Source organism: Sciurus carolinensis, unplaced genomic scaffold (assembly GCF_902686445.1).
Source record: "Sciurus carolinensis unplaced genomic scaffold, mSciCar1.2, whole genome shotgun sequence".
Classification (NCBI taxonomy): domain Eukaryota; kingdom Metazoa; phylum Chordata; class Mammalia; order Rodentia; family Sciuridae; genus Sciurus; species Sciurus carolinensis.
In genome coordinates this window covers 1,388,571-1,406,437 of record NW_025920139.1, presented here as the reverse complement: position 1 = coordinate 1,406,437, position 17,867 = coordinate 1,388,571, and positions in this window count along the sequence as shown.

Here is a 17,867-nt window from a genome sequence, read left to right as displayed (position 1 = left end):
GTCCCAGGAGATGAACAGGATCAAGGAATGGGCCACACCTCCAAAATATCAGGAATGCCACTTAAACAAGTGTACAGTAGGAGGGATGCTAAAGCTGTAACAAATTGGGAAGCTATTAACAAACAAGGTGAGAGATGCCAATGACTTCAGATGCCCAGTAGGACCACTTTGGATGCAAGTATCAGAATGTACAATAATGGTTTCTAATCAAGTGTTTTGTTAGTTACACAGACTAAATCTAGAGGAAGTAGCTGCATGTTTAGGCATCTCTACAGTCCATTCAAAGACACAGTTCTCCAGGCATTGATATCAGGCAGGATTCTTTTTCCTGGGCCACTCTGTACACCTCTTAACCTTTGGTTTCCATACACACAGTGGTGATCTAAAATCTCCCATGTGCTTCTCCTATAAGGTCTATTTACAATGGCCAGTACACACCAAGCAGTAAGCACAGTACTGGCACAGTTAAATCATTCCTTAAATGTCACCTACCACAATTTTCACTGAAGTTGCTTTGAGATATTAGGCTATTTTGGCCCTACACACTGGTTCTAGTAAACTAAAATAAGACTGACACATGCCTGCAGTTGAATGAGCTTTCCATCTTCTCTGGGGCTGCTTGTCCTCTCCCTGTGATTAAGTTAAAAGTCTGTTCTGCTTTGCTAGTTGCAGTTATGTATATTGAAGGCCACACAAGAAGAGAGGTGAGGGGACTATGGCATGGAGGAATACTGAATATTTAGGGTTCAAAGACCCAGGTTGACTATGAGAAAAGTGCTCCAGACCAGAGGGCATGGCTACAGAGGCTGACTCAAACACACATGGAGAGCCAAACATTTTCCAGCTCCAAAGTCCTCTTACCATCTTCAGGCACAAATCTGAAAGAGAAGTTTTATCATAGTACCCCTCACATGAGTCTCTCACATTGCCTGTGTGTGAAGTCCTTCAACAGGTGGGTCTGATGCTTCAGTACTTCTCTCCCCTTGAGGCACCTGAAGCCTATCACATTCCTGAATATAGTCTTTCTTGATGCACAATGTGCACTGATATGGGGAAATTCTGTACACACAAATCCATGCCCATCAGTAAGCAGGAATCACATTGTCCCAAGTATCAGTTGTTCTGTAGAGGAGTCATCTTGTAGAAAATCAGTCTCAAAATATTCTATTTCCATTTTATTTTGCAACAAATTTATTCCTAGTGTATTTCTCTAAGGATCTCTTTTCCATTAGCTAGTCCCTCTGTAGATTAACCAAAAGAGCACTGACATTGTAGGGTAGGGAAAAAAATTTCCTCCACATCCTTAAGTTCTCTGGTTGAGTCTACAAAATGAACCAACAGGTATTATGTCAGGGCAAAAAATAACATACAACTTTATTTTTAATTTTTTAATTTTTAATTGGCAGTGGATCTTTATTTAATTTATTTATACGTGGTGCTGAGAATTGAACTCAGTGCCCCACACATGCTAACTAAGTGCACTATGACTCAGCTACACCTCCAGTCCACAATTTTATTTGATATTAAATGATTTACCTGGAAAGAGTTGGGGTGGGGACTTCATGGGAAGAAAGCCCCAAAAGAAATAGCTATGCTTGGAAAGTTTTTATACCAGTTGGGAAAAGGATGAAGTTTTTAAAAAGAGATGACAAGACATAAGAAAGACACTGAATATGTAGAGTAAGAAGTTGTGGGAAGGCAGCTGTATAGAGCAACTAATGGTTGCCGAGTCTCAGCTCCAGGGTTTTGGTGTGTCCAGTGCCATCCTGTCCTCAGTCGCAAGCTTGACAGCTGTCATCTGGGAATTCCCCACAAAGGAAGTGAGAGTTGGAGGAATGCCTTCCAGGGACACTTGTGAAGTTTTTAGTAGCTGGGGAGGGATAAGAGTTCATCCCCTCTACTTCTCAATTGTTTTCAATTAGAAAATATCCCTTTGCCAGGGTGGCCCATTCTGATTTGTTGCCATGAACTTTGACAGAGATACAGAAAACTGAAGAAGCAGGGGAAGAAAGAAGAAAAAGAATGTGGAAAAAAGGGATAAAAATGAAAATAATCAGATATACGAAGACAAAATTAAAACTTCCCCACCAATTAGGGTTCTGTCCTTTCTATTTCAAGCATTATGAAATTGATAAGAGCAGAACACACATGTACAAAAAGTGCTAACTCCCAAGCTGCAAATAAGCAAGTGCACAGAGTATTGGGATTAGAGTTGAGAGAGAGTGTGAGAATGTGTTTGTGCATCTATGGAGAAGTCATTTATTTATTGTTCTTTGGGTCTGCTTGTGGTTGGGAGTTGATCTGCTCCCCATACACTCCATGCATGCATTCCATAAATATAGTAACCATTGAGCATGTATAGTGTCAGAAGCAACACTTTCTTTTGCAAGATCATGGTACACAATATAAATATTAAACAGATCATGTTAACATGAGTTTTTTGGTGGTCTAAGTAGAGAGCTTGCATTATTGCTGAGGAGCCATGGCCAGGTGCATGATTGGGGAAGACCTCTAGAGAAGGAGGTTTCTGAGTTGGAAATGTGGTGGGTGAGACCTGGGGTCCAAGTTTACGCCACATGCATCCAAGATGGCGACTGGCAGAGAGCCAAAGGGCATGCTGAATGTGCCTTGAGAAAAACAGGAATCATTTACCATTGGCTGTATGGTAATAGTTCAGCCACCTAGTGCGTGGACAGATATATCTTACATGTATGCTTGAGCTCATGATCGCTTGACCTTTAATAGGATTGGATGGACATACAATTGCTTATGCATGAGACTGCTTATATATTGAGGGTGTTATCTGAATAAAGTGGAAGCTGCTTCATGAACCTCTGAAGAATATGTGTCATTTGTCCCACTGGTCGGTGGCAAGCAGCAAGTGGTGGCCCGTACGGGGAACAAACCCGCGACCTTGGTGTTATCAGCACCAGCGGGACAAACGACACGTACTCTTCAGAAGTTCAAGAAGCAGCTTCCGCTCTTTTCAGATAACACCCTCAATATATAAGCAGTCTCATGCATAAGCAATTGTAATCAGACATGTCCATCCAATCCTATTAAAGGTCAAGCGATCACAAGCTCAAGCATACATGTAAGATATATCTGTCCACGCACTAGGTGGCTGAACTAATTATCATACAGCCAATGGTAAATGATTCCTGTTTTTCTCAAGGTGCATTCAGCATGCCCTTTGGCTCTCTGCCAGTTGCCATCTTGGATGCATGTGGCATAACCCTGTGCCCCAGGTCTCGCCCGCCACAGGAAGTTAATGGGTGCAGAAAATTCATGACGTGGTGGTACTAGCAGTGGAAGGCATGATGATGTTAAAAAACACAGAGTTATAATAGGGGACAGGGAAAATTAAGAGGAACATCTGGTCCAAGGGGGCAGGCTAGGGAGGGAGAACAGTGGAAGAGGAAAGAGGAGGCATTTCAGAAATTCAAGGAATAATGACCTATGTGTTCTGATGGCTGGATTTCCTTGTTTGTGATGGCTGAGGTGATCCAGCAGCAGTGCAGAGTGCCTCCTCAGTCCTTTCTGTGGATGAGAGCTGACCTCTCCACTTTATTTTTCCTTTGATGAATTTCCAGGGTCTGCCACAGTGTGGCTTATTTACCACCTCTCTACCCACATACTCAACCCTGAAGACATCTGATGTCTGCCTCCATTGTCCTGACATGCCACTATTTGGGAAGTTCCAAGGTCACAAGCTGCATTGCTGTCTACTGGGCTTATTTTCCTCCAGAGCACTTATAAAAACATCACCAGTGCTACTCAATGAACCTGGTAACTGATACTATTCTTGTCAAAGTTGCCTCTGTCTCCTCCTTGACCCTACAGAATATTCTTTTCCATTTGAACAAACCACACTGCCCACCTCATACTATGCAAACTACAGGTTTCAAAACATTTTTAACCAGAACTAAGGGTGAAGGGCTCTCTGAACATCTAACATGTTACTTCCATGTGCTTCTTGCCTCTTGAAAATAGACTGGTTTACTTCCTAAATGGTCCATCACCAGGCCTCATTTCCCCACCAGATAATGGCCTTTTCTCCCAGATTTCATTTTCTTGGTGGTTGGATGCTTATATTTCATATTCTGAGTCTCCATCTTGCCCAGAACACAAGCAATATTCACTTGACTCTTCTCAGGGTCCTTGCTGGACAACCTCCTCCAAAACTTATTTTTACCAATGTGCTTTACCTCAGATAGTATGAAGAGGATCAAGTTACCATAGGCAAGGTGCTTTTTTTTCAAACTCTCTTTTAACAGAGGAACTTTTTGTTACACAAAGTGTTATGAAGACATTCATTCATTCAATAATATTTGTTTTAGGTCTACTCTGTGCCATTTCCTTTTCTAGGTCCTTGGAATCTTTCAAGGGACCAAAGTTTGCAGTCTGTGGAGCTGACAAGTAATTGCAGGGAGGTATAAAGAGGAAGAAGAAAGAAAGAGCAATAAGCAAAATTAATGAATTATATTTTAAATTTAAGGGTGATAATTGTGATGGCATCAAGGAGAATAGGCCAAGGAAGACAGGGTATCCCCACTGAGAAGGTGGCATTTGAGCAAAGATGTGAGAGAGGTGAGGGTTTGTGCTGTGGGGATTAGTGGGGAAAAGTGCTACAGATAGCTGAAATAGGTCTACTATTTGATGAGACCTGGAAGGAGCCAGGATCATCAAAGATTGGTGAAATAGGGTAAGGTCTACATTTCTGCAGGGTGGAGGACCTTCCAGACTATAAGAACCTTGGTCTCTGGAGTGTCATGGTAATATCTTAAGCATGTGACTGCCATGATCCATGTGATGTTTCAAGAGGTCTATCATGTAGCCAGGAAAAATGGCATATGCCTGTAATCCCAGCAACTTGGGAAGAAGAAGCAGGAAGATCTCAAGTTTGGAGCCAGCCTCAGCAACTTAGTGAGGCTCTGAGCAACTTAGCAAGACCCTGTATCAGAATAAAAAAATAAAAAATAAAAAGGTTTGTGGATGTTTCCCAGTGGTTAAGCACCCCTGGTTCAATTCCTAGTACAAAAAATAGTCTACCATGTAAACAAGAAAATAGACAAGTCAATCTACTTGAAGGGGAGAGGAAGAGGCAGCCTATCATTGGGTGAATCCCATACCCCAGAGTATCTGCAAAGCTCAGTGTCAAATCTCCAAGTCCATAAAATATGTGTGTTTTAAAACATAGTCTTCATTATTGTTTAGGAATGGCAAGTCCGAAAGTTGAGAGGAAGCTGCAATTGAAGAGGTAGCTTGTCATGTTCTCTTCCCAGTTAAAGGGGGCAACATATGGTATAAGTTTCACATTGGGGTTGTAGCACTGGGGTCAGTCAGAGACAGAGGAATGGAGAGAAAAATGTGAGCAAGAGCCCTTAGTGTACTTTCCATGAGAAGAAATAGTTAGGGTGGGGCAGAAAGATTTTGGATTGACTGACTTAAATAACTTCAGTAGGCTCTGGTACACAGTGCTGACACTTAAAATCAGTTGTCTGATCCAAGGAGGATTAGGACAGGTGGATGATGTCCCAGGGAATGCAATTTCAGTAAAGGAGGCTGTTGAGAGCATGGGCTGTGCCTTGACTGGCTCACATTTGAAAAGCCTACTCAGGTGAGAATTGTTTGCCATCTATAGGAATTATCTAAGTCTGTGGGTGGAGGAAAGTCCCTACTGGATCAGTAAGACCCAGAGATATCAAAGTATCAATGATAGAGAGTAAGAAGATATGATTAATGCACAGTGGTTTTTATTACTGCCACACAGGTCACTTGAGACCAAGATTAACCCTTGGACAACCAGGTCAGCATAAGGGGAGCAGGAAAGTCTAACACTCAGGCAGTGCTGAGAGGTACACCTCACAATTCTACCCTCCCCAAAGACAAAGTCTCTAGTGGAGAGGCATAGAGTGGGAACCCCACTGAGCCACCACCAAACCTCAAATCTGGACCAGGTCACTTTTCCTCCATGAGTCTTAGCTTTAGGCTCTGTGGAATGAGGACTATGTCTTGATCTACACCTTGCCAAAATATCTGAACAAATTTTTTTCTTTTTACTTTGCAGATTTCTTCACCCAAGAGTGTTTAAGATCAGTTTAGAAACAGGACTTTGAGGGACATCTTCACCTTTCTTTTTATTTCTCTTTGCATGATTGGCACTGGTGTACTTGGGTTATCCTTCCAGAAAATGCTGGGAGTTTCTTAAAAGCAATCAGTGGCCATTCATCAATTTATCTGTGGTATAAAGCAAACACTTCCTGCATTCCTACCATGTATCACATAGTTCAAATGTCAGAGAAAAAGACCAGAATAAGCCCCAACTTCAAAGAACTTACAGTTTAGAGGCAAATACACACAGAGAAACAATGAATTGTAATACAAATGATTTTTCTACTATCCCAGCCCAATTAAGGTTATATCACAGAACTTAAAAAGACCCACCATTTGCTGGGCACAGTGGTACATGCCCATAATCCCAGCAGCTCAGAAGGTTGAGGTAGAGGAATGCAAGTTCAAAGCCAGCCTCAGCAAAAGTGAGGTGCTAAGCAAATCAGTGACACCTTATCTCTAAATAAAATATGAAATAAGGCTGGGGTTGTGGTTCACTGGTCAAATGCCCCTGAATTAAATCCCTGGTGCTCCCCCAATAAAAGATTTATTACAGTCAATTTTGTAAACTTAAAATAAGAGAAAACCAGGAAATATTCAATAAACGTTAATGAAGTTTCTGTTAGAAAGGAGACAACCCTGTAACCTCCTGCAAATAACTGGGAAAGTTACAAGTTATTTTCCTGCAAATAACTGGGAAAAATATCTTATAAATCATCCAATGAGAAATTGGTTGGGCAGAGAGCAGACAGATAAGCAAAGTCAGATTACATATCCCAACACAGAAACTTGAATAACAAGATGACTCAGATGTAGATTTAAACAGAGCTGGCATCTAAGAGACCTGGTAGCAAGGGAGCAATCAATGAGACAGACTTCTAGGTAATATAATACAAAAAGAAGAGGGGCAGGTGAATGGATGGTAGAAGCCTTCCTGAAGAGGGATGACATAAATAGCAGCAGGGCATCCAGATGCACTCAATGGAAGGAAGGGTTAAAGAATCCCAGGAGTGGAAATGAGTCAAGAAATAAAAGTGGACATGAGTCAAGAAATAAAAAGGCTTTGTTTACAATCATCACTCACTGCCAGCCCCAGTTTGATATGACAGATAAAAACATTAACAATATTACCTAAGTGATCAAATATGTCTTGGTATTGATGGAAAACATTTATTCCCACTACAGAGTCATGAAAAGGCCAAATATCTCATTGAAAAGAAAGTCAAGGCCAAATGGCATTGACTGATTTTTTATAATTCATATGTAAAGAAAAGTTGAAAGAACAGTACAATGAGCACACATAGACCTTTCTCCTTGTCATGAGAGAAGCAATGACTTGGAGAAGAGGGGAAATCGATTCAGTATGACTGGGATTCTTATAAAAGTAATTCAGCATGAGCTAGACAAGGCATAGACAGAGGCTTCTTTAGGAAGCAGATACTCATTCAATGGAGAATGCCAACTATCTTGAGAGCTAGAAGCCCTGCCAATTTAGGACTCCAGTCTTTGTAGTTGGACTGTAGTTAGACTAGACTGGAGGTAGAGCCAAGGTGGAGCTGCATAATTCCACACCACTTTTCCCTGCAATTGCTCAATTCCCTCCCTTCACAAAGGCAGAGTCCAAGGGCATGTCCCTGAGAGCATTCTGCATCTCAATGGCTCATGTGTTTCCTTTGAGATTCTGTATCTATTTATTTTCAATTTCTGCCTCAACCTAATGTTAACTTCTGCCAACATGACACTTTCTCCCTCCCTCTCCCCTCTCTCTTGCTGACCATCCATCTCATTCCTAATTATTTCATCATGCCTACCCTAAAACTAAGGATATTTTTACAGTACTATTATTGCTCATGTTTTACTGATAATAGCCTTTGTACCAATGGCATGCCTTAAGAATTACCATTAATTTACCTACCTAAGGCATTTCCTCTTTTGCTCCAGCATGCTTTGATGTGCACCAAGATCCACTCAAGGCTTGCCTGTGGTATATGTCTTGGGACAGAATGACCCCTCCTCTTTTTTATGGTTTGTTTTTAAAAACTAGATTGTTTTCTGAGTCTGGGGTCAGTTGTCTCACAGAATTCCCCTTTTTCTGGGTTTCTGATGGTTTCCTCACAAATAGACTCCAGCTAAACACTTTGGCAAGAACATGGGGATGTGGGCTCTTGGCACATCATGGGAATGAAATGTGGAACACCCTCATCCAGGTGTCCCACTTTTTGTAAGGCCCCATTTGACAGTTGGTTAAGGTGGTATGACAGGTACAAGTGATGGGGTGCCTGACTGTTTTCTACAATAAGCAGATCAGGACCCTAGGGTGCTAGTGAACAATGCCTGAGTGAAGAATTCATGGAGGAAAGTCACCAAAAGGTCAACTAAATAGTATGAAAAACTTTACTGTCTCTAAGACAAATGACAAATTTCTCCATGGAATATCTCACTTAATCTTCATAAGTGCCCAGCAAGGAAGGTATTACAGTCTCTATTTTACTAATAAGTTTCAGAGAGGTTACAGTGATTAGCCCTTGGTAACACAGTGAGTTAAAGGACAAGCTAGGATTCAAAGAGCCATCTGACTCCAAGTGCTTATGTTACAAGCTGGTCAGACCACCTTCTAACCACAGAGCAAGTTCAGAATTTGGGTAAGAAGCACATGCCCAAGATTAACTTACTTGGCTATCTGTTTCATTTAAAAGGATGATACAGTCAAAATATGACTTAGAAAGTCACAAGAAGGGCATTAAAAAGAGTAAATAACCTAAAACAATATTGCACTAAGACAACAGAACAGTGCATCATTACAGATTGGATGTGCTTTTAGAAGTCTGTTTTACCCTTTCAGCCTCAATTTTCTTTTTAATATCCCCGGCAGGCCAGGAGGGAATGACCATCCTAAGACTTAGAGCATAAAAACAATGTAGTAGAAATACAGGCTGCTGTGTCACAGTTCAGAAATGCAGAAGTGGTAATCAGCTGCAAGTTTGATTTGGAGCTGCCAAAAATCATTCCCCTTGATTGTTGTCTCTTTTGTGAGATGCTGACTTGCAGGCTCTGCTTGGTGTTTTCAGGGACTTTGTATGACAATCTTCTTAAAAGCCGTCTGCAATGATTCAGTAATATGGCTGTTGTTATGAGAATGATACAATTATAGCCAAATTGATGTGGTGATGGGGGACAAAAAAGGAAGTGGATTGGGGTGGATAAAATTGCTGATTTTGTCCAAATGTATTTTGACTGATCACTTGGAGTGAATGAGAAAAAGAATCAGGACAAAAAGGTTGCAGAAACACTGCTTGGCTCCAGGGATTACAAACCCAAGTTTGTACTAAAAAAAAAAAAAATGCCTTTAAGAGAGGAAATATCACAACCTCTTACTCTTTTTGTGATTTTACAAAGTATTACAATTATGTATATAATTATGTATGAGTCTAGGAAGTCCTATGATGTTTGGAGACTTAATGTCACTTCCTTACTTTTTTTTTTAACAATTCTAAACTTTATTATATAGTCTCAAAACAAATAGCAAAAACTGACAGTACACAACTAAATAGGCAAATTCACAAAATGGTAAGCAATTCTGATCCAACTCTTCCAGTAACTAATTGAATACACAGACAAAAACATTTATAAACATAACCCTTTTCATGTACAGAACAATGCAACTGACAGATAAAAATTTTACATTCTTTCCAAGTAAACATGACATGTTTTTGAATGCTGATCACAGGCTAGGCCTTTATAAATTTTTAATAAAAAATGACACTGTCCAGCAGAGTCAATTTGGCATGGGAGACAAACAAATAGCGAGGCTTCTGAATTCGGAATGGTTTATTGTAGATTCAGGAAACCTGGGGACCCTGGGGCTCAAGGAGAGTGGGTTTATATCCCCTCCAGAGGGCAAAGGGTAGGGATGATGCCAATTGTGCGAAGATTAGGTGAGGAGCTAGATGTCCAAGCAGGCAGGATTAGGAGCACTCGGGAACACATACACACGCATTGTGTGCGTGGACTTAATTGAATACAGCCAATGACAAATCACCTGGGTGTGCTTATGTTAATCAACCTCCTCACTGCCAATGTGACCAAAACAAGTTCTGGCTAACTGCCAGGCGCCATCTTGGCATAGTCCGTATGGCATAGTCCCCAGCAAAAAAGAAAACTAGGAAATACTCACATGTTTGTAAATTAAGAAATATCATTTAAAAATCCACAGATATACATCAGAATTAAAGTTTTAAAATATTTTGAGCTGATAATGAAAATATAATATTAAAATTTATGAGATGCACTTAAAAAGTCATGCTTAAAAAGAATACAAAGATTTAGGTATTAGGAAATCCAAAATAACAAAGCACAGATAACCAAAACAATTTGTTTTTAACAACAACAAAAAATTCTTATCTTTTCTCAATTTTTTCTAAGTGTAACTTCTATAAGTTAACAAAAGAATTTACCCCCACAATATTCTAAGAAAAAAGATGCAACTACCTTTATAAAAATATTACATCTGTTGGTGAGGTCCTCAGCAAATTTATCCATTTTTTGCAGTTTTAGGTATATAGGAGGGAGCAGCACCCATTGAACAAGATCAAAGAAATAAGCAAAATGTAGGCAGGCAATGATGAAGAATAAAGAAACATTTTAAAAATTAAAAACATCCTAGAAATAGGAACTTCCAGTTATAGACAGATGATTTCCTGCAGAAGAATACAACCAAAGTAAAACCTCAATGGATGGGTTTAACAGAATTGACTGAACTGAAGATCAGTGAACCTGAAGATTGAGCAATAGAAATTACCCAATCTGAACAGCAGAGAAAATGCACTGAAGCACAAAAGAAAAAAATTAACAGTACTTCAAAAACTGTGGCACTGTAGCAAAAGATCTAACATCCACATCTTTGGAGTTCAGGAGAGGAGAGAATGGGTGGGGTTAAAATATTTCCAAGGAGGAGTGACTGAAAAGATTCCAAATTTGGCAAAAGACATAGACTGAAAAACATGAGTAAACTCTAAACAGAATAATCCAGAATAAATCCACATCATAGTCAAGTTTGTGACAGCTGTTAAATTTAAAAAGAAAAGAAAACTCTCAAAAGCAGTGAGAGAGAAAAGAGACCTCACCCACAGGCAAGACCCAAGTCACATAGCAGCAGATTTCCCATCAGAAACTGGGGAAGATGGTGGCAAAAGACTTCAAGCATGTAAGTAAAATAACTGTCAATCCAGGAAAAATACCCTTCAGAAATGATGAAGTAATCCAGAAATTTATTTTTGAGTGTTGAGGATAGTTTTTTTTTTTTTTTTTTCAGAGATGGGTGTTTTATTTTAAGAGATGCTGTGTTGCTTAGATTGACCTAGAAATCTTGGGCTTGTGAGTGCATGGTTGTGCACACCTCTAATTCCAGCTGCTGTGGGGGTTGAGAAAGGAGGATCTCAAGTTCAAAACCAGTCTCGGCAATTAGTGAGACCCTGTCTCAAAAAAAAAAAAAAAAAAAAAACCACCATAAAAGGAGTTGGAAATATGGCTCAGTGGTTGAGTGCTCCTGGGCTCAATCCCTGGTACCAAAACCAAAAAACAATACAAAACAAAACAAAACAACAACAACAAAAAAACTCCTGGGCTCACATGATCCTCTTGCCTCAGCCTGCCAAGTACCTGTGACCATAGATATCGTCCAGTTCTTAAGATATTTTTAAATCAAGAGAAGAATTTGTCACCAGAAGACCATGCTAAGAGTGGTTAATAGAAGTTCTCTGAACAGAAAGAAGAGGGAAAAAAAATCTTAGAATATCAGGCCAGAGAAGGAACACAAGAGACTCTTGAAATTTGTAAATCATGGTAGATAGTTGAAGCAAATAATATAACTCTGTTGGTTGTGATTCTCAGTGTTTGCAGAGAGAATTATATCATAAATTAGAAAAATATAAAGGGATATGAAGAGAAGTAAGTTTTCTACATTTCACTTGCTCTACTAAAATATTAATACTAGTAGACAGAAATATTAGGTATATGTAATAAAATACCTTGAACAAAAATAATAATCTCTAAAAATATATTCGAAAGCACTGTGAATAAATCAAAATGAAATTGGAAAATAAAGGGTCAAATAACCATGAGAAAGCAAGAAAAAGGAAACAAGAGTTAAAATCAGGAGCTTGGAGGCTGGGGTTGTGGCTCAGTGGCACAGTGCTCACCTGTCACTTGTGAGGCACTAGATTCAATTCTCAGCACCACATTAAAAAATAAATAAAATAAAGGTAATAGATGAGGATATTGGAAGTTTTCACTCTCATGTTCTTCACAACAAGAAAAAAATCTAACCAAATAGAAAAGCAACAACACTTCTTATCCATCACAGATCCATAACAAAAGAATGACTTTTGAAATTTGGACACTTAGGTGAATTCAAAGAATCAGTCTATGAAGAGCAGAAGAACTGCACCCAGTAACAAGTAGAACCAATTAAAATGTAATTGACCAGTGAAGGTGAATATGGACTACCTAAAGAGTTGAACACTTCTGGGACCCAACCTTTAGATACACCACACTTTTGTGAGTTTTACCCCCAGGAGACTCACCAGCTTCTTTTCATGAAGACTCAAGGGGAAATTCCCTCATATTTCAGGTAGGAGGAAATAAAAAAGTCACCATTTTGAAACATACCCAGAGAATTCTGTGTTCAAAACAAAGTTCTTCTCCAAAGAAACACTTCCAAAATCTTCTCTGATTGAAGGCCATTAAATAGCAAATAAAGTCCATTTCTCTCATAAGAGGAGGGGAAAAATAACCAGCTGAAAAACTGTTTTGACAGTCAGGGTACAGGAATTCAGGCCTGCTAAAGAAGAAAATCCTTCAGATTTAATCATTAGATTATAGACCATGTCCCCTTTTCAGCATCTTGCCACCATAACAACAGGGTTCATTATAATAGCAGTGGATTGCAACTGGGAGAACTGAAAGACACAGACTCTTAAAAGGAACTTTCCAGGGAAACCCAAAGATAATGGGGGGGGGACAACAATAATCAAACAAGGATATGAGAGGAAATTGAGGCTTCTGACACCTATAGATCCAGGATACATTAAACTCAATCTGACTCCCAGCCAGAAAAACATAAAATCTCTCATTAAAAAGCCTGTTTGTGGGGCTGGAGGTGTAGCTCCATGGCACAGTGCTTGCCTAGCATGAGTGAGGCACTGGGTTTGATCCCTCAAAGCACATAAAAATAAACAAATAAAATGAAGACATTCTGTCCATCTACAACAGCATTTTTTTATAAAAGCCTGTTTGCCTCAGTTCCTATTACCTGATATATCAAGTTGAACTTTCAGCCAAAAATCATAGGCATGCAAAAAGCAAGAAAAATCATATAAAGATTCAAAGCAAGTATCTGATCCAGATACAAATATGAAAAAGATGCTAAAACAACCAGGTTGGGAATAATTAATATGTGAAGGGATGTGAAGGGATGTGATGGGGACAACATGAAAGAAGATATGGACAACACAAGTGGAGGGATGGGCATGGTAATGAGGAAACAAAAGGAAATGGTAGAATTAAAGACACTGTCAAAAATGAAAAGTCCTTTGATGGGATCATCAGAAGATGGATACAGCTGTGGAAAGAATCAGTGAGTTTGAAAAGTGTCAATAGGAACTTCCCAAACTGAAATGCAAAGAAGAAAAAGAATTTTTCCTTCCCCTCTACTTCAATCTGAGTCCACAGGGTAGGCAATGTGACTGCTTAAACAATATGAGAGCCATGGTCAGGCTCTGTAGATTTGGGGTGGGCAGCTCATGCAATGAGGATTTCTACTGCTCTCCTCCAAGCAGGGATCAAGAAATCTGCTAAGCCTGGATTCAATTAAAGTTGAACTATTTGGAAGCTACTGTGAATAAGTAACTAAATGTGGATTTGCATCGTATAGCCTCCACCATCGGATTCTTTAGTTTCAACAAGACCTCAAATAGGATAAAATTTTCTACTACCTTGCTTAGTCAGGCACCATTATTTGTTTTGAGTTTTTTTTTTTTTTTTTTTTTTTTGGTAAATTCTGTACTTTTGCTAGTGCTACAGCAAACAGAATCCCCTTATTCTTTCTCTAGTTTCAGTAGCCCAGGAAGTTGCCCTGTGAGTGAATTTGAGGAGTCATGCTCACTCTGATAGACTTGGTTGTCTGTTGAATAATAAGGGTGACTGCCACAGTAAAACAATGAGGAATTCATGTGAATGAGGTGGCCCAGGAAAGACTGAACCAGGGGTTGCCAGTTAGGTGTTTACAAACAACATGAAATGCCATGTTCAGGATTGACTGCTGATATGATGTTCCAGCTAGCTAAAACAGTAAAGTTTGGATTGCTATTACTGTTAATAAAATGCATCTTTACCAATTAGGTCTTATAAAATGCCAGGGAAAAGAGTTACCAATTTTTTTTTGCTCATATTTTTTATTTACATACATTATAGCTCTGTATTGATTCAAGTTACCATCTACATTGTATGTCCTCTCAATTCAGCCTACTGGACTCACTTAATACTTCTTTTAGGACAGGTCTGCTAGCAAGTTTTTTTCAGTTTCTGTTTATCTGTGATACCTTAATTTCTCTTTTGTTTTAAAATGGTAGTTTTGCTGGATATAAAACACTTGGGTTACATTCTTTCAGCACTTTGAATATGTAATCCCACTGTTTTCTTTTCTTTTTCATTTTTTTGGGTCTTTTTCTTTTTTTAATTTATTTTTATTGTAAAAAATGGGATACATGTTGTTTCTGTTTGTACATGGAGTGGTAGCATACCATTTGCATATTCATACATTTACGTAGAGTAATAATGTTTGATTCATTCTGTTATTGTTTTCCTTCACCCCATCCCTCCCACCTCTCTTTTACCTCTATACAGTCCCTCCTTCCTCCATTGTTGCCCCCCTCCCACCCCGCATCATGTGTCATCATCCGCTTATCAGTGAGATCATTCGTCTTTTGGATTTTTGAGATTGGCTTATCTCACTTAGCATGATATTCTCCAATTTCATCCATTTGCCTGCAAATGCCATAATTTTATCATTCTTTATACCTGAGTAATATACCATTGTATATATATACCACCGTTTCTTTATCCATTCATCAATTGAAGGGCATCTAGGTTGGTTCCACAGTCTGGCTATTGTGAATTGAGCAGCTATGAACATTGATGTGGTGGTATCTCTGTAGTATGCTGATTTTAAGTCCTTTGGGTACAGACCGAGGAGTGGGATAGCTGGGTCAAATAGTAGGTCCATTCCAAGTTTTCTAAGGAATCTCCACACTGCTTTCTAGAGTGGCTGCACTAATTTGCAGCCCCACCAGCAATGTATGAGTGTACCTTTTTCCCCACATCCTCGCCAACACCTATTGTTGCTTGTATTCTTGATAATAGCCATTCTAATTGGGGTGAGAAGGAATCTTAGTGTAGTTTTGATTTGCATTTCTCTTATTAGTAAAGATGGTGAACATTTTTTCATATGTTTGTTGATTGCTTGTAGATCTTCTTCTGTGAAGTGTCTATTCATATTCTTAGCCCATTTGTTGATTGGGTTATTTGTATTCTTGGTGTAGAGTTTTTGAGTTCTTTATATATTCTGGAAATTAGTGCTCTATCTGAAGTATGAGTGGCAAAGATATTCTCCCACTCTGTAGGCTCTCTCTTCACATTGCTGTAAGTTTCCTTTGCTGAGAGAAAGCTATTTAGTTTGAATCTATCCCAGTTATTGATTTTTGCTTTTATTTCTTGTGCTATGAGAGTCCTGTTAAGGAAGTCTGAACCTAAGCCAACAAGGTGAAGAATTGAACATACTTTTTCTTCTATAAGATGCAGGGTCTCTGGTCTGATTTCAAGGTCCTTGATCCATTGTGAGTTGATTTTTGTGCAGGGTGAGAGATAGGAGTTTAGTTTCATTCTGTTGAATATGGATTTACAGTTTTCCCAGCACCATTTGTTGAAGAGGCTATCTTTTCTCCATTGCATATTTTTGTCCCCTTTGTCTAATATGAGAAAATTGTATTTATTTGGGTTTGTGTCCATGTCCTCTATTCTGTACCAATGATCTACTTGTCTATTTTGGTGCCAATACCATGCTGTTTTTGTTAGTATTGCTTTGTAGTATAGTTGAAGTTCTGGTATTGCAATACTCTCTGTTTCATTCTTCCTGTTAAGGATTGCTTTAGCTATTCTGGGTTTCTTATTCTTCCAGATGAATTTCATGATTGCTTGCTCTACTTCTGTAAGGTACGTCATTGGGATTTTAATTGGAATTGCATTGAATCTGTATAGCACTTTTGGTAGTACGTCCATTTTGACAATATTAATTCTGCCTATCCAAGAACATGGGAGATCTTTCCATCTTCTAAGGTCTTCCTTAATTTCTTTCTTCAATGTTTTGTAGTTTTCATTGTAGAGATCTTTTACCTCTTTGGTTAGATTTATTCCCAAGTATTTTATTGTTTTTGAGGTTATTGCAAATGGGCTTGTTTTCCTCATTTCCCTTTTAGCTATTTTGTTGCTTGCTTATAAAAATCCTTTAGATTTATGTGTGTTTTTATAGCCTGCTATTTTGCTGAATTCATTGATGAGGTCTAGAAGTTTTCTGGAGGAGGTTTTTGGATCCTCTAAATATAGTATCATGTCATCCGCAAATAACGACAGCATAAGTTCCTCTTTTCTTATTCGTATCCCTTTAATTTCTTTAGTCTGCCTAATTGCTCTGGCTAGAGCTTCGAGGACAATGTTGAATAGAAGTGTTGAAAGAGGACATCCCTGTCTTGTTCCCATTTTTAAAGGGAATGGTTTCAGTTTTTCTCCATTAAGAATGATGTTGGCCATGGGCTTAGCATAAATAGCCTTTACAATGTTCAGGTATGTTCCTACTATCCCTATTTTTTCTAGTGTTTTGAGCATGAAGGGGTGTTGTATTTTGTTGAACGCTTTTTCTGCATCAATTGAAATGACCATATGATCCTTATCCTTAAGTCTATTGACATGATGGATTACGTTTATTGATTTACGAATGTTGACCCATCCTTGCATTCCAGGGATGAACCCCACTTGATCATGGTGCACGATTTTCTTAATATGTTTTTGGATACGATTTGCCAATATTTTGTTAAGGATCTTTGCATCTATATTCATCAAGAATATTGGTCTAAAATTTTCTTTCCTTGATGTGTCTTTTCCTGGTTTGGATATGAGCGTGATATTAGCTTCATAGAATGAGTTCAGTAGGGTACCCTCCTTTTCTATTTCATGGTATACTTTAAGAAGTATTGGAATGAGTTCTTCTTTGAAGGTCTTGTAGAACTCAGCTGAGAATCCGTCTGGTCCTGGGCTTCTCTTGGATGGTAGATTTTTAATGGCTTCTTCTATTTCATTGCTTGATATTGATCTGTCCTATTTATTTTTTATTTTTTTCATCTCTTTAAGTTGTGTATGTCCTCCTGGTTCAGTTTGGGAGGAGCATATGTCTCTAGAAATTTGTCAGTGTCTTCGGTAGTTTCTATTTTGTTGGAATACAGATTTTCAAAGTAACTTCTCATTATGTTCTGTATCTCAGTGGTGTCAGTCATGATATTTCCTTTTGCATCATGTATTTTAGTAATTTGAGTCTTCTCTCTCCTTCGCTTTGTTAGTGTGACTAAGGGTTTCTCTATTTTCTTTACTTTCTCAAAGAACCAACTTTTTGTTTTGTCAAGTTTTTGAATAGTTTCTTTTGTTTCAAT